The 24,583-nt window shown below is 34.4% G+C and overlaps 1 protein-coding gene and 1 long non-coding RNA gene across 3 annotated transcripts in view; one reads left to right on the forward strand and one right to left on the reverse strand.

Moving 5' to 3' along the window:
* Positions 1 to 1,248: 1,248 nt before the first annotated feature.
* On the reverse strand, positions 1,249 to 16,088 carry LOC118680803 (uncharacterized). 2 transcript variants are annotated; one of them, XR_004976395.2, is made up of 4 exons: positions 15,929 to 16,088; positions 15,524 to 15,869; positions 1,690 to 1,934; positions 1,249 to 1,552 (listed from the first exon to the last, which is right to left on the reverse strand). It is a non-coding gene; the product is annotated as an uncharacterized lncRNA (long non-coding RNA). The 2 variants fall into 2 exon arrangements; XR_004976394.2 differs by having other exon boundaries at positions 1,249 to 1,934.
* The window catches only part of LOC106623551 (putative phosphatidate phosphatase), a 43,544-nt gene continuing 27,801 nt past the window's right edge, over positions 8,841 to 24,583 (forward strand). The window contains exon 1 of the mRNA XM_070108067.1: positions 8,841 to 8,864. The gene's annotated coding sequence lies outside the window, so the exon portion shown is untranslated. The remainder of the gene's footprint in view (positions 8,865 to 24,583) is intronic.

Consider the following 24,583-nt stretch of genomic DNA (forward strand, 5'->3'; position numbering starts at 1 on the left):
AATATATGGTATGAATATGTATATATGTATATAAGAAAATGGTCAGCTTGACGAGCTGAATTGATTTAGCCATGCCCGTCTGTCTGTCCGTTTGTTTGTATATACGCGAACTAGTCCCTCAGTTTTTGAGATATCGATCTGAAATTTTGTTAACGTCTTTTTCCCCTCAAGAAACTGCCGATATCGGAACGAAAACTTTTTTATTCCATGAGATATCTTCACGAAATTTGACATGGGTTATTGTTTAATTCAATAATTGTAATTGTAAAGAATCTTTTGTATTTCTGAAGGGTATTATAGCTTCAGTGCAACCGAAGTTAACGTTTTTTGTTGTTTTAAAGTAAAATATTGCCAAATATGTTGGTATGTCAGCTATATGCTATAGTTGTTCGATATCAGTGGTTCCGACAAATAAGAAACTTTTTGAGAAGAAAAGGATGTGTGCGAAATTTCAGAACGATATCTCAAAAACTGATAGATTACGTAGCACGTAGCTAAATCGACTTACTTCTGTACGTTGATTATATACATATGTATGCACATATATACTTTATAGGACCTCCGACGTTGCCTTGTGGGTGTTACAAACTTCGTACCAAAACTTATATATCCTGCTCAGGGTATAAATATCAACTAAAATGCTTTAAGCCCGTGATCGGCAATTAAGTAACTCTCAACATGCACTCATTTTCACATTATTAATAGTTTGGTACACACATTTTACATATTACTGGTCCCGAACTTTTCAGTCCAAGTGAGTTCAGGATCATCACTGACTTCTTAACAACGGTTTTTATATGGCAATAGCGCGCAAAAAGTTTTCAAAAGCTCCTGTTCAAATTAACTACAAATTTTTATAACTCTCGAGTAATAAAAAAACATTAACGAAAAAGAAAAGTACACAGTTGTATTTTCATTTGCGTACTGGCTCGAAAAAAGGTCCAAAAAGAAAAAATATATATTTATATGTATATTAATATACATAACGCAAGCATAATCAAATAATATATATTGCTTTCAATGTAGTCACAGAAGATATTATTTTCCTAGCTACCAATTTTTTGAGTCTTTTTTACTGTGTCAAGTTTATTCAAGTTGGAACTGAAACAACAACTGTTACTCCTTGTAACGAAAGCAATCAACTTCGTATAACACTTCATTTTACTGTTTAAACTTATATATGTATACTTACCCTGCCATAAGTTCTTTTACCAGTTCAAGCCCTTATAAAAATGAAACTATAATGCATAGAGTTAATTTTATTTAATAATGCATATATTAAAAGAGCGATTTTTATTTCAAATGGTCACATTTTACTGTCACACAAGCCCTCAAACAATTCGGCAATTGATTAATAGCAGTACGCACAGTTTCTATTGGTATTGACAGCGCTGCTCGAACCAAAATTTTTTGAGGCTCTTTAATTCTGTGCTTTATTCGACAGACCATGTTCTAAAACTCTGACCACAAACTATGAAACTAGGAATATTGGCCACTTCTGGGGTTTTGCCTTGTGTGCTGGAGTAGAATCTTGCTGGAAAGAAACAATGCTCTCCATCGAAGAGAGAGAGAGAGTATTGCTTAATTACCCTACTATACCTTCTAAACATCCTACTAGTACACTTTTACCACAGTTTTAACCCCTTTTTTACAAAAATTAAAAGGTGTAACGGTTTACAGGAGACTTACCACCAAACCATTAGCTGGATAGTAACCACGTTGAACCCTTAGAATAAAATTTTTTTCCTCTTTGGAAGTTTTTGCGTAGATTTTGTTTTCGTCACTTCTTCAACAGTGGAAAGTAAGAAAGGAAAGTTTCTCATCCGTAAAAAGTATACTTTCAGGGCAGTTGACCGAGTTAATGACACATTCCTTATGACATTCACCCACCCAAATGCATGTGTGTAGCATATCTTAACATGCATTAACGCGAACTGCAATGGATGAACATAAGAACAATAAAAATACACTATACAACTTGTACATATGAATGTAACATGATATTGTTAACAAGGCTGACTTCGACAACGTACTACTGCAAAGCATAGATAAAGAGATGCCCAACTCATCTCTCACTGGAAATGAGAGCGCAATTGCTAAACGTCAAAACCTCCTAAACTCAGTCAACTGTCAAAGTTCAGGCGGTTTTGACGTTTAGCAATTGGAAAAAGGGGGAAGGCTAGACTGAAATCCTACAAAGAAATAGATTTGTTGCCGCTGTTGAAGATCACTATCAAAAATTGGAAAACAATGAAAATTAAAGAAAACGCGAAATTGAAATGTACATAGTATTTGTACATATGCATTTTCAATAGAAATGATTAAAAATATTTATATATACATATATAGTATTTAAAGTTCAAAAATCAAATGTTTTAATATATAACAAATTTACAAAAAAAATTTTTAAATAGTTTCTCCATATGTGTAAAGGATACGTATATAATATTATTCTTAATAAATGTTGGCTATTTTAACTTAAATGCCCAATTTATTATTTTATCCGATCTGGCTACTATGTTATAAAAAACGCTAATTTTGAAGCACCTTCAGACTGGAAGAAGTGGGACATCCCTTTATCCCTGCTAAAAAGTATCAATAGAGTATGAATACAGTCAATACGTCGTCGGTATGCAACGTGAAACAATATTGCAAAATGATGCGATGTATATTTTGCTGTTACTGAACACGTTTACTGCAATTTTTATTTTCGCAAGAAGCTGTTTGTTTTTGTGAGCTTATTTAGATAAAAAAAAATTTAAAATTAAAACCAAATAGTTAAAAATAGATCATTTCATCCGTTTCATCAAAAATACAAGCACAATATCATTAAAATATGTAGGAAAATATATAATATTCTTGCCATCATACATTATTTGTCATAACCTCTAAATTTAATACAAATTAAGCATAAAGTAATAAAACAACTAATAACAAGCTTTATAATATCACTTCGCCTTCGTTGTATGTCTAAAAGCATTAATTATATTTTTTATGCGCGAGTTTCTCTGCACATCGACTGCCGGTTTAATGCGTTTCAAAACATGATGCAAAAAAACATGTCAAAAATATTTCGTTTGCATTAAAGAACATTATACTTTGTTCTTATACATTGCAATAGACGTTTTCGAAGTCAGCCCAACTATCAACTATTAATAAGTACACACACATTTTAGTATAAATAGCACTAATGCTTCAATTACCATCCGTAACGTGGCATTTCCGCGAAAATTGGATTTTTTCCGCAGAAACGAGTCAGCCGATTGCATTTTTACAACGCAGGGTTGCCAGTTTCGATATTTTGTAGTAATTAAAAAAACACTTGAATGTATTTGAAATATTCTTAAAGTAACTCAAAATCACAGTCGAATACAACCATTTATAAATAGGAAGACTATTTTTACTAGTTGGATTTTAGTTTTCATCTCTTATATTATGAAAAATTATAACTGAAAAGCTAAATGTGTACAAAACCATATATGTATATAAATTGAGCAATGGCAACATTGCTCAAATAAAAACAAAAGGCTGTCACTACGGGCATAACTTTTGATAAATTTCGTTTGATGCGGACGGTAAGTACGGAAGGACGACACGTCGGTCACTAAGTCCAGCATAATATCTGTGCAACAAATTAATCTTAAGAATACCAATAAAGAGTGCACAACTCGGCACAGCTCAAAATTATATTTTTCTGACTCATATGGTGTTAACGATATTAACTACCGTGTGTCACTGAAGAACCGCTTGCATCTGTTCAGCTTCAAGAACGTTGCCAGAAGATGACCAGTTTTTTTTGGCAGAATTGGCTCGAACCACGCCATCAAATGTAGATGTTTGGAAAACACGATCAAAAACATGCTGCGGTAAACGAACATTCTTGCAATATTAAATTTTTTGAGAAGTTCAAAAATTTCACTTGTGTTTTTCATACCCTGAACAGGGTATATTAAGTTTGCCACGAAGTTTGTAACAACTAGAAGGAGACATCGGTGACCCTATAAAGTATATTATGTATAAATGATTAGCATGACAAAATATATTGATTTAGCCGTGTCCGTCTGTCTGTCCATCCGTCCGCCAGTCTGTATATACGCAAACTAGTATCTCGGATTTTCAAAAATTAATTTTAAAATTTGCTCACGAGCTATTGCTCGCAAGAAGGTGCTCATTTGTCGAAACCGATTTAGTTCCCGTCAGCTAAAATTATATTAAAAACATCTTCAACTAAGATATACTAAGTATGTAATATCAACCTGACCGAAGATACGAAATTTAATATATAATATATTAAGTTGAACGTCAACCAGAGGATCGGAATTCATTATATTAGGGATATGAGATTTATACCAAGGCATAGACAAATTCTATTCTAATTCAGCGCTAAACTTTATATACATATATTATATATTATATTTATCTAGAAAACTTGTCATCAACTTGTCGGAAATCATTATAACATATGGGGTATATTGGGAGCAGAGAAAAGGACCGGTGGGTATATTAGATTTATTTTTGTCACACATACTGGGTTTCATTAAGGTATCTCACATACCATCACCAATCTATATGAAGTAAAGTCAGCCGGATGTTCGAAAATTTTGATATTAATTATATAGGGGCTAGGTCAAGTTTTCATCCGATTTTATTAATTTTAGGCACAGATACGCTGTTGTTAGTAAAACACCCTCTCTCATTTTCATAAACTGAGATAACTCACATATTGGTCGATATGGTATACTCTATAAAGTAACCCGGTAGTTTGAAAATCTTTATATTAGGTATATGAGCTAAGGGAAGTATTGACCTGATTCAGCCCATCTTTAATATTCAGACATACTCCTAATAGGAAATTATTCTCCCGAATTTTAATTATAAATCGCACACATTGACCGATATTTTCGATTAAAAGTCAACTATAGGCACTGGGGTCTACATATATGGTACCTAGGGGCTTGAACAGTTTTGACCAAATCCTTACTTTACCTTAGCGTTTATTTAATGGCTTAATATAAATTTTAAGAAAACTTATCCACTTAATTTCATTAAAGTATCACATAATTTGACTAAGCAAAAGTTGGAAATCACTATACAGGGTATATTGGGGGCAGAGAGAGGTACAAGCTTGTTGCATTAACATTTGACATTGTTGAGATATATAATACATGATAACACATTTTCGAGCAATTTTATAAATAAATAACTCACACAATGACCGACATATTCGGCATAAGATTTGTATAAATAACAAACATAATTTTATGTACATAGTTTATGGAAATTTGGTATTTCGTATACTAAATTTACATATTTTCGGCGTTAGACTATGGTGTACCCAATAGTATTCGTTCACTTAAGTTTTCTAACGATATCGTACATATTGACCGATATATGCGGAATAAAGCCAACCGAAAGTATGAAAATCTTATACTAGGTATATGAAAGATAGGAGTAGAATTAACCTGATTTGATAAATTTTTGATATTGCTACATACTAATGGAAAAACTGCTCTGTGAATTTCATGCAGGTATCTTACATAACATTAACAATTTATAAGGAGTAAAGTCAATCGGATGTTTGAAAGTTTTCATCCGATTTTATCAAATTTAGGCACACAGATGCATCGTTATTAGAAAAACACTCCCACTCAATTTCATTAATATTATTAACATATTGGCCGATATATGGGGTATAAAGTCAGCCGGAAGTTCGAAAATCTTTACATTAGGTATATGGGGGCTAAGAGAAGTATTGACCCGATTTAACCCATTTCTGACATATAGACAAACTGTTATCAGGAAAGGATTCTCTCCGAATTCCAGTAATATATCTCATACATTGAACGATAATTTCGGTACAAAGTCAACCATCATGCTTGAACAGTTTTGGTTCGATTTGGGCAGTTTTAGTCATAAGGTGGCACACTTCAAAGACACTATTCGTGCGAAGTTGTATACCATTATATAATATTAATTGGTGCTTTATTTGTAAACTGGAATATAAATGAATCAGATGAAATTTAAACTTGTGTTGCATGAGAAGTAGGTGTGGTTGTAGTCCGATTTTCTCCATTTTCGCACTGTAACATGATAATATTAGAGGAATCTTATGTACGGAATTTGGTTGAAATCGATCGAACTCGTCGTTAAATTTTAGTACAGGGTCTTATAAGTCCCCTTGTGCCATTCTGGATGTAAAATGTACTGTTTCTGACGCATGTAGTTATTGATTTAATTCACTTTTAGTAGTTTTTAACAAAATCGTTATATGGGGAATGGGCGGAGTTATCATCCGATTTCATCTATTTTCACACTATCTTAAGGAGGGTTGAAAAACTGTTTCCTGTGAAAATTTGGGTGATATAGCTTTATTGGTTTGGAAGATATATACATTAAACTAATTAGGAAGCCTGGCCACGCCCTCTTTTAAAAATTTTTGAAACCATAGGTGCCCCTCCTTAGTGTGAATCGTTGTATCAAATTTGCGTTCTGTATATTGATTTATGGCTTAGTTATGGCACTTTAAACGTTTTCGATTAATGACGTTTTGTGGGCGTGGCAGTGGTCTGATTACACATTTTCGCTAAGGAACATGTGTACCAAGTGTCACCAAGATATCTTAATTTTTACTCAAGTTACACCTTGCACGGGCAGACGTACGGACTGACAGACAGTCACCCGGATTTCAGCTCGTCTCGTCATCCTGATCATTTATATATTTATAACCCCATATCTATATCGATTAGTTTTAAGTGATAGTGATTCTGTAGCAACATGTAGCAAGAGTATAAAAATTAAGAAATTTGAGATTATATATGCATAAAACTAGCAATTTTAACCTCGTTTTTCATTCAAATATTATTCACTTTAAACCTCTTTAAAACTCCTCTTTGCTGATCAAACATTATATGGCTCTTTATTATTTAAAAGTCCTTTGCACGACAATATACTTACATATATGTATACATATTAAGAATAGTAGAAGGATTGCGCACAATGAAATTGGTGCATATATTACAATTTGTCAAATTTTTTAAATTATTTTTTTTTCCCATGAAGACGGCTTTGCAAAATATAAAAAAAATGCTCCTGCCAAGATTGAATAGAATTCGATACGTATTGCTTTCAAAATTATTAGTCAAATAGAAGTGCGCGAAAATATTATTCGATTTGATAACGAAAATCCAAATTGGAATGAAAAGAACTGCTTGTTAAAAAAGAAAGTTTCCAGAAATACCGTGTCGCGTGTTGTTAAAACGTTCAGCATAGACCTGACCTTCAGTAGGAAGCAAGGAAGTGGTAAAACGAAAGATTTTAAGAACCCTGGCGCTTTTTACAAAAAATCCCAACATATCGAGGAGAAAAGTAGCGGAAAAACTAGGGGCTTAAAACTTTTGTCAGATAAGTTTAAAAGGAGGAATGCTTAAGTCATACAAAGTTCAGAAAGTTCCAGACAGAAATTCCAAAAAGAACAGCAAAACGGCAAAAGATCGAGCAAACGGCTTCACTTTGATTTCTTTAAAAAATTTGACTGTTGCATTATGGATGATGAAACGTATGTACTTGGGGACTTTTGTCAGCTTCCAGGTATGGATTTTATGTTGCAGATCATAGAGAGAATGTCCAAAAGGAGTTTGAAACAAAAAAAGTCAAAGTTTCCAAAGAAATTTTTGGTTTGGCAAGCCATTTGTACCTGTGGTAAAAGAAGCAGCTCTTGTTACAACTGGAACTATCAACACTGATTTAGACATCCAGGAGTGCTTGCTTGCGGTTTTGCCATTCATATAACGGCATGAGGTGTCCACATTTTTTTTTGGCCTAATTTGGCTTCATGCCATTATAGCAAGTCGGCAGTTGAGTGGTATGAAATGAACAATATGGCTTTTGTGCCAATATATGCAAATCCACCTAATTGTCCGGAGGTCAGACCAAGATATTGAGTGTTGTTAAAAAGGATTAAGAAGAGCACAAAACCAGTTTGCTGACACCACTAAAATTTTTTCGAAAAAATGGTTTTCATCAAGCAAACTAATTACGGAAGATACTATTAGGAGGCTAATGGGAGAAATATTAGAAAAAATTAAATTATTTATAAAAAATAAATAATCTGCAAAATGTTTTTAATAAATGTTAACATGAAAGGAATTTCTGTTAAGAAACTGTTTTTTATATTTTTAATACATGAATTATTTCAAAAGCTATTTAAATTGTTTCGTGCACTAATTTCATCATGCGCAAGCCTTGAAAAGTAAGTTAATTTCGCGGCAGAGCTCTGCGCTAGTTAAATTACAAATACGGAACTATTTTGACTGAGACCATGTTTAATGGAATGAACGTTTTAAGACTCTAAGTGTCAACATATTTCATTGCGTTTCAATAAGATCGGGGTCGCAATCGACCCGAGAAGACGTATCGGTAAATATTCTGTTCATAGTAACTTCGACGGTGTATTAATTTGATTTGAATTTTTGTTTTTTAATTTTTCCAAACTCTTTCATTTTTCTCTCAAACGCCTTTCCTGATTAAGTTGGTTGCCCAAGATTCTTGAATAATACCTTCATACAATATTACAGAGAAATGGTTTACACACTAATGAACGAATCATATCTTGCACGAATGAAGATTGCGGAGAAAAATAAGAAGTTGTTTCAGCAAAAAGAGCAAACGGTAGATAATAATTAAATATATTTATCATAGGTACATGTTAAGAAATTTTTTTAAATGTTTAATTTCAGAAACAAATTACAGAAAATCAGATAAAACGTTGGAAAAATAGAAAACTCTTGTTCGATGATGAAGTGAAAATTATGGAAAATTGTATTAGTGAAATATTGAATAATCAACAAGAAGTGGAGAAAAGAAAGGTGGGTAACAAAACTTAAAATTTTTTATTTATTATTGAATTGAGTTCATTAATAAACAGTTTGGTCAAAGGTTAAAGTATATCCTAAATTAAATATACGTACCTTCATACAATATTTCGGAGGATGAGTTCGTAGATGGGCGTAATCGGACCACTCCCACGCAAACAAAACGTCATTAATTGAAAACTTATAAAGGAGCATCTGTGGGCTCAAAATGTTGAAAAAAATGAGTGTGTCCCCGCCCTATAACAAGTTTTATATACATATCTCAAATTCGTTAAGGACAATTCCATTAAGAACCCATACCGACAGTGTGAAAAAAGATGAATTAGGAGTATAACCCTGCCCTCTACGTATACAACGGTTTTACTAAACGCGCCATAAAACAATAATTAAATGCCCCAGAGATTTTATACCAGATTATACAAGAGGGATTTATAGGAGTCAGGGTCAAAATTGGACGATAGGCGTGGCACCTCCCACAATTAGGAAAAATCACATATCTTCGAACCTATCGGATTAATTTCAACCAAACTCGATTCATTACATTATCCTGACGCTCCAATGTTACAGGCGCAATCGGACTACAACCATGCCTACTTCTCATATAGCATAATTTTAAATTCGATATGATTCTTTCACTTACCATTTTGAGTGTAAAAATTGTCAAAATCGGATCATAACTATTCAAGCCCCCACAAATTAAATATGTGGAGCCCAGTGCGAATGGTTTTTTGCGAAAATACCAGTCAATCTGTGAGATACAGGTTGGTTGAAAAGTTATTATTTTCACAAAGAAATAGCACTACTAGCTCCAATTTCTTTCCTCAAGTTGGTACATCTGTCGTGAGAACACATGCAAAGTTACAAGTCATTCTGTCAATTCTTTGTTTACAAGTCATTTGAAATTGACGTGCGAATGTGTTTTTTTAATATGGAAAAAGTTGAAGATTCTTTGTTTTGAAAGGTTTAAAAGCAAAGGAAAAAACCAAACCAGAAATTATTGAGCAAATTCATAATATTGTTAGTATAGGTCCAAGTTTGACTAAGCGTGAAATTGCTAATGCCATAAGCGTACCCAGACGAACGAGTACTTCATATTTTACATGGAGAATTACATATGAAAAAGCTGTGTGGAAAGTTAGTGGCGCACACGTTAACAATTCAACAAAAACTGAATCGAAAACAAATTTCTCAGCATAATTTGGAGCGTAGCAGAATAAAATCGATTTCTTTCGTCATTTTATAACTATGAGACTTGGATCTAACACCATGATCCTAAATTGAAACAAGAACGTTTACAGGGGACTGAAGCTGGTTGTTCAGCTCCAAAGCGGGTGAAGTCACAACGATCAGCAAAGAAGGTTATGGCATCAGTTTTTTGGGATGCGAAAGGAATTTTGTTGATTGGTATTGGTATTCACCAAATTAAAGTATGAACTGCTTGCGCATCTACCATATTCACCAGATTTGGCTCCCAGCTACTGTATATTATTAAAATTCAAATAGGTAAATGTATATTCTATAATAATATACTCTTGTGCTAGAAATGGGTTGAATCGGGTCAATACTTGCCCCCATATACCTAATTTAAAGATTTTCGTACTAGCAGTTAATTAATACAACATATATCGACCACTTTAGGAGTTATTTTAATAAAATTGAGAGAAAGCGGACCGCTTTTCTTCAACTGCATTGTTTAATTTCGTTAGTTGTTCAATGTAGACAACAGAATTGATCGTTCGGTTGGGTGGTAAGAGTTCAAAGTAGACAATTCCTTTATAATCCCACCAAATTGATAACAAAACCTTCTTTTGATGAATACCAGCTTTTGATGTTGTTTGAGCTGGTTCACCTGGCCTTTTTCCGCATGATATTGTTGTAAACAACCCATTTTTTATCGCCAGTTATCATTCGTTTTAAAAATGGATAATTTTCGTTACGTTTCTTTAGTAAATCGCAGCTGTTAATGCATTGCGTTAAATGCGTTTTTTTGAGTTCGTGAGGAACCCATGTATCGAGTTTTTGAACATAGCCAAGTTGTTTTAAGTGTTTTTAAATGCATGTATGTGATACTTGAAGCTTCTCTGCAATCTTAATTGTTGTACTGTGACGATCCGAATCGATTATTGCTTTGAAAAGGTCGTCATCAACTTCAACTGGACGACCAGAGCGTTTTTCATCTTAGAGTGAAAAATCACCAGAACGAAATTTGGCAAACAATTTTGACACTGCCTTGGCTTCGTCGCCATAAACAGCACATAACTTTTTGTGAGCTTGCGATGCGTTTTCCCCTTTGCGAAAATAAAAAAGCAAAATATGACGAAAATGTTCCTTTTGATCTTCCATTTTTCAACGAACGGCAAACGAAAACTACGCAACCGATCAAAAAACTTTATTTTACTGATTGACAGTTGAATTGCCAATTATCAAATAACAAAATGTGTTTTACATTTGGCCTACGGCAGCAAACCTAAAAATTCAACTGAAGCCATCTATGAGTGAAATTACTTAGTTGCCAACCCAATATAACTAGTTTTAGGATGATGTTGGTATAATTTTCGCTGACGTGAAGTAAAATAATATAATAAAACTGAGTCTATGACCTTCAGAATATGGTCCCAAATTGGATTGTAATCCATTCACTATTTCGTCGGTTAATGAAGTTGAACACTTTCTCTACATTTTTTTTATACTCTTGCAACATGTTGCACCCTCTAAAAGGTTTAATGTACATATCTCCCAAACCCCTTAAGGTACAACTACCAAATTCGCTGAAGACAAATCCCTTAAGCACCCCTACCGACACTGTAAAAATACTAAAATAAACTACTAAAAGTTCGCTGAATCAATAATAAAATTAAATTAAAATTATTTTCCAAGATGGCACAGGAGCGCTTTATAAGAGCAGGTATCAAAATTAGATTAAGGTCATGGCCCCACCCACATTTAGGTGAAATCAACTAATATAATAGGTCCGAAGATACCTACTTGACCAATTTCAACCAGATTTAATGCAAAAGATTATTTTAACATCTTACAGTGGAAAAAACGTTTACTTCCCATATATTACAACTTTAAATTTTATCTGATTTTTTCACTTTCAAGTATACAAATCAAGCACCAATAAATATATCGGGATAAAACTGTGCACGGATATTGCCTTTAAGATATGTTTTCTCAGGTCTAAAAATTATCAATATCGGATCATAACTATTCCAGCCCCCAAAAGCCTATGGCTGACTTTGGACCTAAAATATCGGTCAGTGTGTAAGATATGTATAAAATTGAAATTAGGAGAGAGTCCTTTCCTACTGATAGTATGTCTGCATGTCAAAAATGGGTTGAATCAGGTCAATATTTACCTTATCCGCTGTGTGCCTAAACTTGCCCTAGTCGCCATATAACTAATATCAGGTTTTTCAAACATCCGGTTGGTTTTACTCCTTATATTATATATTGTTGATAGTAAGTGAGGTACTTTATTGAAACTCATAACCCTAATATCATCAATTCCGATCCTCTAGTTGACGTTTTCCACATCATCTCAATATATTAAATTAAGACTCTTCGATTAAGTTTATGTCAGATATATATATATATCATTTCACGATAATTTTAATATAATCTTCCCTGACGGGAAGAAAACTATAGTTAACAAGTAAGGAATAAGTTCGGATACAACCGAACATTTTATACTCTCGCAAAGTCAAATATACTGGTTTGAGATTTCTTTATATATTTTAATAATTAAAAGTAGTACCTGTTACCTCAGTTATTTACATCCACAATAAAATTAATTAGAGCAATTTGTAAACTAAATTTACTCAAATTATGAGATATCGTTCTTGCGTTTTGTTGTATACGCTTATAATTAATTTTATATAGAATGCATTACAACTGTATTAAGAATTATGAAAAGAAATCGTTTTTTGACAATGAATAAAATTTTATTTATTATATCGATATTATTATATCTCTCATTTTCATTGAGATAACTCACATATTGGCTGATGCGGTATAAAACCACCCGGAAGTGCAAAAATCTTTATATTAGGTAAATGAGGGCTATAGGAAATATTGATCCGATTCAACCAATTTTTGACACCAAAAAATTTACTATTATCGAGAGTTTCATTTTTTTTTATTATATGAATTTCAATTACACCTATATCTTACACATTGACCGATATTTTCGGTAAGAAGTCAACTATAAACACGGGTCCACATATTCAAGACCTAAGAGCTTGAACAGTTTTGGTTCGATTTAGACAATTTTTGATCACAAGGTAGCATACTTTAAACGCATTATTCACGCAAAGTTTTACCCCAATACAATCTTTTTTGCTTGATCTGCATCAGATGGAATTTTAAATGGTGTTATAGGCAAATAGGCGTGGTTGTAATCCTATTTCATCTATTTTCACACTATAACATAGAAATATGAGAAGAATGCTATGTACCGAAGTTGGTTGAAATCGGTTGAGCAGATCCCAAGATATGGAGTTTCACCTAAAAGTGGGCGGTGGCAGGCCCACTGTCTAATTTTGAACGCGGTTTCTATAAAGTTATCTGATACCCTCCTAGAGTTAAAATTTAATGTATCTGGCGTGTTTAGTGCTTGATTTATCGCGCTTTTAGTAGTACTGTTATATGGGGAGTGGGCGGGGTTGTCACTTAGTTCACCCATTTTCACACTGTCGATAGAGGTGCTTAAAATATTTGTTCTCAGTGAATTTTGTTATTATAGCTTTAGCGGTTTAGGAGATATGCACATTAAACCTATTAGGGGAGCGGATCCATGCCCACTTTAAAAAAAATGTAACTGCAGATGCCCCTCCCTAATGTGATCATGTGGTAGGTGGAGGTGGTAGGTTTTCACACTGTCGATAGAGGTGCTTAAAATATTTGTTCTCAGTGAATTTTGTTATTATAGCTTTAGCGGTTTAGGAGATATGCACATTAAACCTATTAGGGGAGCGGATCCATGCCCACTTTAAAAAAAATGTAACTGCAGATGCCCCTCCCTAATGTGATCATGTGTATCAAATAACAGTCTTGTATCTTATTGTGGGGCTTAGTTATGGCAATTTATTTGTTTTTGATTAATAGCGTTTTGTGGGCGTTTACGCCCATCTACAATACCAACCGTCTTACGGTACGAAGAAACCTGTGTACCAAGTTTCATAAAGATATTTCACGTTTTACTCAAGTTACAGCTTGCACAGACGGACGGACAGACAGTCAACTCGTTTCGTCATCCTGATCATTTAGGTGATACAATCAACTGTTAGGTGAACACTACATATTATGATTTTCGTTCCTCTGGTTGACGTTTTCTCTTCAAATTATTATATTAAATTCAGCTTCTTTAGTTGAGTTTAAAGACGATTTTAGTTTAAGTTGACGCGATTTATATACGAGGTGTGTTCAAAGAAAATGGAGAACTTTAATTTTTTCGCGGGCTGTGTACATTCGTTTATCGTATTTTGTTTTTGTTATAATCGGACACATATGTTTATCATGTGCTTGCATTAGGAGCCAATTTCGATTAGTATTGTAGTTTGTTTTTGACAACAGAAAAGGTTAGTCACATTTTTGAGTGCTCTTTGATTTTTGACTTTTGTAAGAAATTGATAAAAGAGAATAAAGTGCTCGAAGGCGCTTGAAATGTTAACTGTGGTGAATGTCAGTGAGTCCACTTTGTCTGAAAACAGTGTTTATGACTGGTGCAAGCGCTTTACAGAAGGCCGAGAAGATGTTGATGACGAGGTGAGCATCCTGGAGGTGCGACCACAACAACAAGCGAAGAAAACATCGCAGCAGTAAAAAAAATTGTTCTTGAAATTCGTCGAATCACTATTAGGGAAGTTGCTGAGGATGTTGGCATATCAATCGGCTCATGCCATTCAATTTCTCGAATGTTTTGGGCATGAAACGTGTGCGAAGTTTTGAACAAAACCAATGTTTCCTATTCATGCCTCAACCACCAGATTTGGTTCCCTGCGACTTTTTTCTATTCCCAAAACTGAATAAACCAATGAAAGGAAAGCGTTTTGCCACAATTGATGAGATCAAGTCAGAATCGAAGAAAGAACTGATGGCCATATCGAAAAGCGCATTTCAGAAGAGCTTCGAGGATTGGAAAAAGCGTTGGCACAAGTGTATTATATCCGAGGAGGATTACTTTGAAAGGGACAAAATAGATATTGATAAATAAATAAGTACTTTAAAAAAAATTCAAAATTCACCTTTTCTTTTGAATACACCTCGTATTAATATTAATAAATCCAAGTGAGTATATGATTTTGTACTATATTCACGATGTCGTTGAACAATGAATGTTGAATTCTTTCGCAACATTTTTTAATATGAAGTTTTGCTAACACCTGCGGGTTACTCTGTATTGAGATGCACTCTGTAATGCGACTTTCACAAATAATTTTCCCTTTCGCATTTGTAGCGCTCTGTTATTCGAATCAAGTTGTCAAACCAAGATGACAATAGCATTTTTCTTGCTACAACTCAAAAGCATTCGCTGCTCAAAAAAAATGTATCGTCTTATTATTTTATATTTATTATCTTATGCTTCTAGCAATATTTAAAACTCCAACACTTAGTTAATTATCTACAAAGCAGCTTGAGGCTCTTCGACTTACATGACAGTACATCAATTACTCCCGGAACACCTGACTTCATATAGAAACTTCTGCTGACATCGGCTTTCTCTTCATTTGTTATTGAAAACACTATGTGTCTTAGGCACAGCACTTCTTCGATGGTATTGTAAACATCAGCTGGATACCTTTTTTGCACCAGGCCTTGTAGCCATTCTGACCAATCGAATGTTGGTATCCGCCCTATGCAAGCAATTTTAAACTGGTCAAGCAACAGCTTTATTATTGCTCAAACTGCAGTGGACCTTTGTGGAGTTTATAATTCGCCTTTATGCTTTCCAAAACATATAAAAATTTCTCCTTATTGAGGCGAAACTTTTGCATAAAGCTAGAATTTAAAACACATTTGTTTTGAAATGATTTTTTTAAAGGATAATTTCAGCCTACCTTTTGTCACTTAAGGATATTAGAATTATCTCTTATAATTTTACGTTTACCTCTTTCTAATTCCATTCCAAATGATTATACAAATTAACAATAACTTTCACAAAGTTCTCCAAATTGTTTTTTTTTGTTATTTTTTGACATTTTTATCAGTAATGCTAACTTATACAAATATCATTCACAAAAATTGAGTGAACTGCAGAGTCCCAAATGATTATCGAATCACATTGTAATGTAATGTGTATCACATTACAGAGTAGACCCCCGGCTTTGATCTTTGCAAGTTGCAAGAATATAAAATGTTCGGTTGTACCCGAGCTTAGCTCTTCCTTACTTGTTTAATATAAAGTTTTGCCAACAGGTATTTCTCCAGCTTTGACCTTTGCAATAGTATGAAATGTTCGTTTATATCCGAACTTAGCCTTTCTTTACTTGTTTGCGTATATGTTAGGGAAAATTTAGGATTGTTTACTTGTAGGTTTATACAATGTTTTGTATATATTTCCATAAAGTCAGTCGTTATTATATTCTCCAAACTTTAATGTATACAGTTATAACTTATTTTAATAGAAAGTTTAAATTTGATTAAACAAATCAAAATTACATTATGCGTAACAGAATTTTTGATTAGTGATAGCAGAGAATGTTGATGAGTAGAGAAGGAGCAAATGTTAGCAGTACTAAAATGTTAATTGCTCATCAACATTCTCTGCTATAAGCAATAAGTGTTAGGTTGTTGGAATTAGAAGTATTAGATTAGAATATAGCATTAAATTGGGACTTTAATTTAACAATGCAGTGATCGAACTCAAGAATGAGTTACAAGGTAGACGATTTGTCGAGAGATCAGTTACAATTTGTGTCAGAAGTGGGTTTGTCAAATAAATTCCCAAAGAGAAAAGTGTTTTAAAATGGCAAAGTTTAATGATTTGAAGATTCCACAACTAAAAAAGGAGCTGGAGCAACGTGGTTTAGCGACAAAAGGATTAGAAAATACAATAAAAATAGAAGAAAAGGAAGAGACGCGCTCATCAAAGGATATGGACATGAACATGACTGTCAGCGCAAATGTCCCAGATGTCAATGCAGATATCAACGGAGATGTCAACGCAAATATCGACACAATTTAAAGAGCAGGATGCACGTACAACCCAACAAATAGCAGAGGTGTCATCACAAATGTTGGCACCACGATCCCAATTGTCCTCGTTAGAAACACGGTTGTCACGCAGTTGGAAGAGCATTTCGAAGCACAAGATGCACGTGTATCAGCACAGGTGTCCTAACAGTTGGAAGAGCAGTTCGCAGCGCAAGATGCACGTATATCTGAACAGGTGATTAAAACTGAAGTGGATTAATTGAAATATCGTCTCCGCGAGCTACAATTAAATCGGCCAATCACGTCAACAGCTTCTGCCAAGGTAAAATCTCCATTCTTTGATGGCTCTGTTCTGATCCATGTTTTTAAACTTAAATAATTGGAATGCTGAAGATAAAGAAGCTGCATTGTTCTGTGCATTAAAAAGATCTGCGGCGGAGATATTACAGACCATTCCAAACTGCGAAACGAGTAGTTATAAAACGTAGAAAGACGGTATGGTAGTAAGCACAGGAAGCAGATCTTCCAAATCTAGTTGAGAAATTGGCCAGAAAGGCAAGAGTTTTCTACAGAGATTGAGAGGTTAGCTCACTTAGCTTATGCACATAAATCCGTGGAATACATAGAGGACACGAAAATTTAGACCATCGTCAATGGAATACGAGATAATACTTCCCGCTTCGCTGCGTTGACGTTTTCGTATGCTCTGACACAGAAACCTGCATCTCTGTTTAGCAATCAAACATTTAAAGCACATAAAGTAGAAATAGATTAACACACTTGGGTGAACAAATTACTTGAAAAAATTGAAAACATGCAGAAAGCACTGAACAAATTTACAGAAGCGTGTAATAAAAATGATGGTGTGGGTAAATGCTTCATCTGCGGAAAAAGGGGTCATATTGCACGCAACTGTAGCTAGTCTATTAATAATGATCAAGCAAATGTCAAATCCAACCTTCTCACACTCAAGTTCTGGGAAAAGTAACGTGCGAGATCGTAATTGGAAAGGCAGCCGTATTAAACAATTTTATAATGGCGGATATCGTCGACGAAGTCATAATTAAAGTAGACTTTCTATCGAATCAAGGAACCAAAATTGACATGGAGAACAGGATTATGACCTATACAAATATGGAAGTGCCACTTATGTTCGGTTACGATAATAAGTACAACGTTAGACGCGTGATAGAAACAGAGAGCCAGCAGATTCCACCAAAATCAGAAGCAGTTATTTGGACAGAAATAGGTGGAGACTATGTACCAAACAAGTTGTGGATTGTTGAGGCCACAAAAGAATCTACACCAAACTTACTTTTAGGCAAAACTCTGGCTATGACAAGGCAAGATAAACATGTTACAGTAAAAGTACTTAATGACAACACATCTTCTATCAAACTCTCCAAAGGAGCTATATTAGGGCAGTGTCAAGAGATTGAGGCCATGATAAATTGCGAAATAGGTCTTGTGGAAGATTTCATGGATAAAAACGACATATCGAGCGAAATAATCGCATGGACCGAGGAACTAGAGGCAATACGATCAAAATATGGCTAAACAACTTCTTCTCAGATACTCCACCGTATTTGATAAAGAAGGGAAAAACCAGGAAGAACCAAAGTTGTGAAACATTTTAGTGACAACCGAGGGCAATTGCACAGCTAAAGAAAAGATAGAGGCAGTAAAAGACTGGCCACTAGATAGTAGCTACAAGCTTCCATGGACTCACGAAAAGAACAGAGTTTTTGAAAGGAATAAAGGACAGGAAATGGCTTTCCAAATTTCCAGTTGAATTGAGAGACTCCGAAGTTACGACTTCTCTACATCGCAAAGGTACTATTTATTGAAATGCTGATGCCATGTCCGTCGTCTCGAAAGCTGAAGCCAAAGAAGACATTATAGATGTCCGATTATTGACTATAACATCAGACTTGAATTCGGTGGAGCTACGGAGCAAGATCAGCAAGAAGATCCAGATTTGAAAAGTGTAATACATGGATTGGAGATGAATAAACGTCCAAAAAGAGAAGAAATAGCTGCAGAAAGCCCAGTCGCAAAGGCTTATTTGGCACAATAGGCTACGGAGTGGATCGCCAATTATAAAAGTGCATTGCTGATAAAGGGCCGAGGTCCAATAGTAATGGTTAGATTAAGCGTACAATTCAGGTACGCCGTTTGAGCGAATTACCATGGATAAGCTGGTCCATTTCTTATCAGTGAATCAGGGAACAAATATGTTTTGGTAGTCAAGGACTATTTTAGCAAATGGCCCGAGGTGTACGCAATTCCTAACCAAGAGGCAGGAACAGTAGCAGATGTATTCATCAACAATTGGGTATCGAGATATGGTGTTCCAAGAGAATTACATTTTGACCAAGGGAAAAATTTTGAAACTGGGAATCGGGAAAACACGTATAACTGCACTACATTAGTACGATGGCATGATAGAACGATTCAATCGAAATTTGGAAGAATATTTAAGAAAAGTTGTTTACAAATATAAAAAAGATTGGGATACCCATATATCCTTGTCTCAGATGTCTAATCGGTCTGCTCTACATGAAATAACAAGGCAATGGTAATGATCTTCGACTACCGATTGATTTGAAATTTGAAATTAACGCCAACGGAGGAAGGAATGCTAAGGAAGTCAACATCATTCTAGAAGACGAAATGAGGGATATATATGCTATGGTAAGACAGCGCACCAAAATTATGAGCGATTAAATGAAAGTAAAATACGACAAGGTAATGAACTCTGAGGGTTTTAGAGAAGGAGATAGAGTATTGTTATATAACCTACAACGAAAGCAAGGGCCAGGTTATTAAACGACTCAACGATGTAGTGGATCGCATACAGACCATTGGAATATCTAGGAATAAAATGCGGTAGTTCATCTGGAACGGCTTGCAGCGTTTGATACCGCAAATATATCGGGACGAACAGACTTAAGTGGTGAACACGAATACCAGAAAAAATCAAAATCGACGATAACCTACTAGAACCAAAAAGACAGCGAATTCATAGTTGACTGAATGTTCGAAAGGCGAAGTTTTGGTAAAGATCTACCATATAAGGGCTGCCGGATTGTGCAACAGACACAGTTCTAATTAGAGTCTTGCCGTGTAAAGAGCAATTAAGCTATAAGCAATAAGTATTAAACTCGAAAAGCGAGCACTAAGTGTTAAGTTGTTGGAATTTGAAATAAAGATAAGCGTATAGCCATTAAATTGGGACTTTAATTTAACAATCCAGTGATCGAATTCAAGAGTGAGTTAGACGATTAATCGAGAAATCCGTTACAATATGATGTTGTTCTCTTTTGTCTTAATAGTTATGGACATGTTCACACATGTTTTAAGTAGTACACTATAAAATATATAGCATAAAAAACTTTGAGGGACAAATCGTAGCGCCTAGCATTTCACTAATATGATTTAACACCGATTCATTTTAATTCGACTGAAAAATGTTCTCATTTTGAGTGCACATGAATAGGGACAGAGGCAATTGCTTTACTTCAGGAATAAATACGGTTGCGTTAAGTGGCTGATTGATAACTCTTGTAATTCTATTTGAAAAAAAAGATGTGTCGGGGTAAAGCTCTTACAGCAGACGTAAAGGGAAAAATATTGGCATTTTAAGAGTGCAAACTTACCTACCGAGAAATTGCAGAAACAATTAATAGAAGCAAAACAGTTGTAGGCAATTTTCTTCATAATATCAAAAATTATGGTAAGAATATGAAAGAACGCACTAAAAAAATGGTTACGTTCTCTGAACAACGGCGGATTATTCAAGCAGCTTTAAACTCGCATTGTTCTGCTGAAAAAAATCGGTCAAAGTTGGGTATAACCAAACAATGTTAATGAATATTTTAATTAGTAACACTCTCTGGTATAACTGCAAGTGCTTACAGAATAAGGCGAGTTATACGCAAAGCAAACACACATAAAAATATTAAAATTGAAACTAAAAATACCCACTTAATAAACTGCGTAAAAATGCTCGTCAGCTTTTCGCTCGGAATCACATGACGTGAAGTAGTGCATGGTATCGAGTTGTATTTACCGACGAAAAATGTTTCAACTTGGATGGATCTGATGGCTTCAACTACTATTTTCGTGACATAAGGAAGTAAAAAGATTATTTGGCTCGTCATCATAATGGCAAAGGGATGTAATGGTATAAGGGTAGAATCTCATATTATGGAACATTTGATCTTCAATCTGTGACATCAAAAATGAATGCAAATTATTACAGAGGCTTATTGGAAAAAGCGTTTCCTTTCTTCAACACTCTTTATAATAATAATATTTCAACGATTACCCGCCTCCCGCCCAACCGGCGCGAGGGGCGCAATCGGCATACGTGCGGAATTAGCCGAGTCAGAAAAGGCAAGAGAGTTTTTTAAGTGTTGAGATCTAAAACTGCTCAGCTACAGAAACAAAAATGTCAACAACTAAGATTTATAGTTACAATATAATAAATTGTTACATTTTCATTCATTAAAAGAAAACAATAAAGTCTTTTTAATTTTGAAAAGTGAGTCAGATAAGTGAAATGTTCAGGAATGAGAATTAAAATCATGACATATACGGCGGAATGGCTCGTTTAGTTCAAAATTTGATCTACAGGATTTTAACAGTAAAGGTCTAAACTACCTCGAAAAGCGAATCGGGATATTAAATTTAATTTCAGACAGGAGAAAAGAACTGCAAACGGTTCCTGAGCAGTTTTAGATCTCAACACTTAAAAAACTCTCTTGCCTTTTCTGACTCGGCTAATTCCGCACGCTTGCGGATTGCGCCCTTCGCGTCGGTTGGGCGGGAGGAGGGTAATCGTTAGGTTACTATTATTGTTTACGTCGTCAACGTATAATAAAATTTTTGAGAATTCTATTACTGAAGAGATATCGTTAATAAGCAACAAGAACAGAATCGGGCCAAGATGACTACCTTGCGGGACACCTGAAGAGACATTAATTGTATCTGAAAGAGTATCCTCAAATATCATTCGTTGTGTTCTATTATAAAGGTAAGAAGCTACCCATTTAAGAAATCTTGGCTGAAAGCCCAGCAGATCAAGTTTATGCATTAGAATCGAGAGATTTACTTTATCAAAAGCTTTGCTAAAGTCTGTATATAACAACGGAATGCTTATGTTCCCTAAAACCCAATGATACATGGTTTACAAATTCAAGTAAGTTTGTTAGAGTCGATTTCCCTTTACGAAATCCATGCTGAGATAAGGAAATTAACGGAGGAACCGAAAAGGTTATATGGTCAGTGATGATAGTATCAAAAAGTTTAGGTATAACTGATAGTTTGCGATACCTCTATAGTTTTCAATGTTGGATCTAAATCCATTGGATATAATATCATTGTCACTTGAAATAATAGATTTGTATTTGATCGCGGACGGAAATTTGGAAATCTTTCGTTTGGAGTTGACGAAATCATAAAACAACTTTGGATAAATTGCAATATTCTTTTTTACTTTATTTAATTAATTATTATAACATTTATTGTTTAGGTCAAAATATTGTTGACGCAATACAGAATATTTAGAATAGTCGGCAAGTGAACTAGTTTTTTTAAAATGTTTAAAGGCTCGAGTTTTTCTGTTTTCCAATTTATATAACTCTTTCGAAAACCACGGACTTATACTTTTACTTTTATTAACAATTACTATTGAGGTACACTTTTCAAATAATTTCATAATAGTGTTATTAAAATGAGAGACACTCAATTCAATATCACCATTATAATTAGACTATGTAGACTTGTAGAAAGTTCTATATTTAACTTCTTAAAATTAACTTTTGCAAAGTTAAATCGAGTACAGAAGCACGAAGTTTGATGATTATTATCCCGTACATTGCCTATGATTTCGACATATATTCCAAAGCAGGATGATACGAGTCCTCTGGTAAAACAAGAGGATTACTCTGAATAACGGAACACTTTGAAGAGGTATCAACGTGTACTAAATCTAAGCATTTACCAAATTTATTCGGAATAAAATTAATTTGGTTCAGATATAACTCGGACATTTTTTCGAAAAACTCATTAAAATATGGCCGATTGCAAATCGGTACGATATAGTCATCGATAGCTTTCCAGGAAGCACATGGTAAATTGAAATCTCCTAATACGATTATTGAATCTGCATTATTTGCCATCGAAGTAGCACCATTTATGGGGTGGTATATAAGATAGGGTTAAATAAATACAGCAACTATTAACATAGACTCTAATACATTTAAATTCAAATGAGTCGGTTCCTGGAACAAGAACATCTTCAGATGGGATAGAGGAATGTACGGCAAATAGAACACATCCACCGACTCTGTTCAGTCGATCGCATCTAAATATTTGAAATTCGCTGTTTAAAATCTCATTATCAAACCATGTTTCTGTAAATCCAATTATATGGAAATTAAAATTGGAACTGTTTAAATACCTACAAGTCGATTAATTTTGTATTAATAATGAACAAAGCGAACCAGATGCTGAAATAAACGGGCAACGGTGCATCCCTGTGCGTGTGTGCGTAGTAGTGTTATGATTTTTTCTCAGGATGTGTGCCAAACGGTAATATTTTTCAAGGTGTTGAATTGGGGTGAAAAATGTCCTAAGGTGTAAATGAATTTTACATTTTGCTGTGCCAAATAGAAAGTAAAATTTTGACATTTGAAATTCAAAATAAACGCAGTTGCGTCGTTTAAATGTTTGCCTTGTTATTTAAATTATTAAATACTTATATTCGTAAAATGAATAAATGGAAAAGCAAATACTTTGCTTGTTAATAACAATATTATTAAAATTAGAAAAAAAATTAATTAATTTGAAGGTTTGTTATTCATTGAGAATTTTAGGCAACGTGCTAGGCTATTACGGCGCTACTTGCATTCGGTACACATATGTATGTACATACATGCATACATACACAATTATATATTTATATACAAACATATACATTTACATTAAGATCTTTTAAGCAACTACCAAAATTATATTTATACACTCGCAACTTGTTGCTACAGAGTATAATACAATAGTTTTTTTTCACCTAACGGTTGTTTGTATCACCTAAAACTAATCGAGTTAGTTGTAGGGTTATGTATATATAAATGATCAGGATGAAGAGACGAGTTGAAAACCGGGTGACTGTCTGTCCGTCCGTCCGTCTGTGCAAGCTGTAACTTGAGTAAAAATTGAGATATCTTTATGAAACTTGGTACACATGTTTCTTGGTACCGTAAGACGGTTGGAATTGCAGATGGGCGTAATCGGACCACTGCCACGCCCACAAAACGCCATTAGTCAAAAACAAATAAATTGCCATAACTAAGCTCCACAACAAGATACAAGACTCTTATTTGGTACAAAGGATCACATGAGGGAGGGGCATCTGCAGTTTGAATTTTTTTTAAAGTAGGCGTGGTCCCGCCCCCTAATAAGTTTCATGTGGATATCTCCTATACCACTGAAGCTATAATATGTTTTAAGCATCTCTATCGACGGTGTGAAAATGGGCGAAATCGGGTGACAAC

Source organism: Bactrocera oleae, chromosome 4 (assembly GCF_042242935.1).
Source record: "Bactrocera oleae isolate idBacOlea1 chromosome 4, idBacOlea1, whole genome shotgun sequence".
NCBI classification, from domain to species: domain Eukaryota; kingdom Metazoa; phylum Arthropoda; class Insecta; order Diptera; family Tephritidae; genus Bactrocera; species Bactrocera oleae.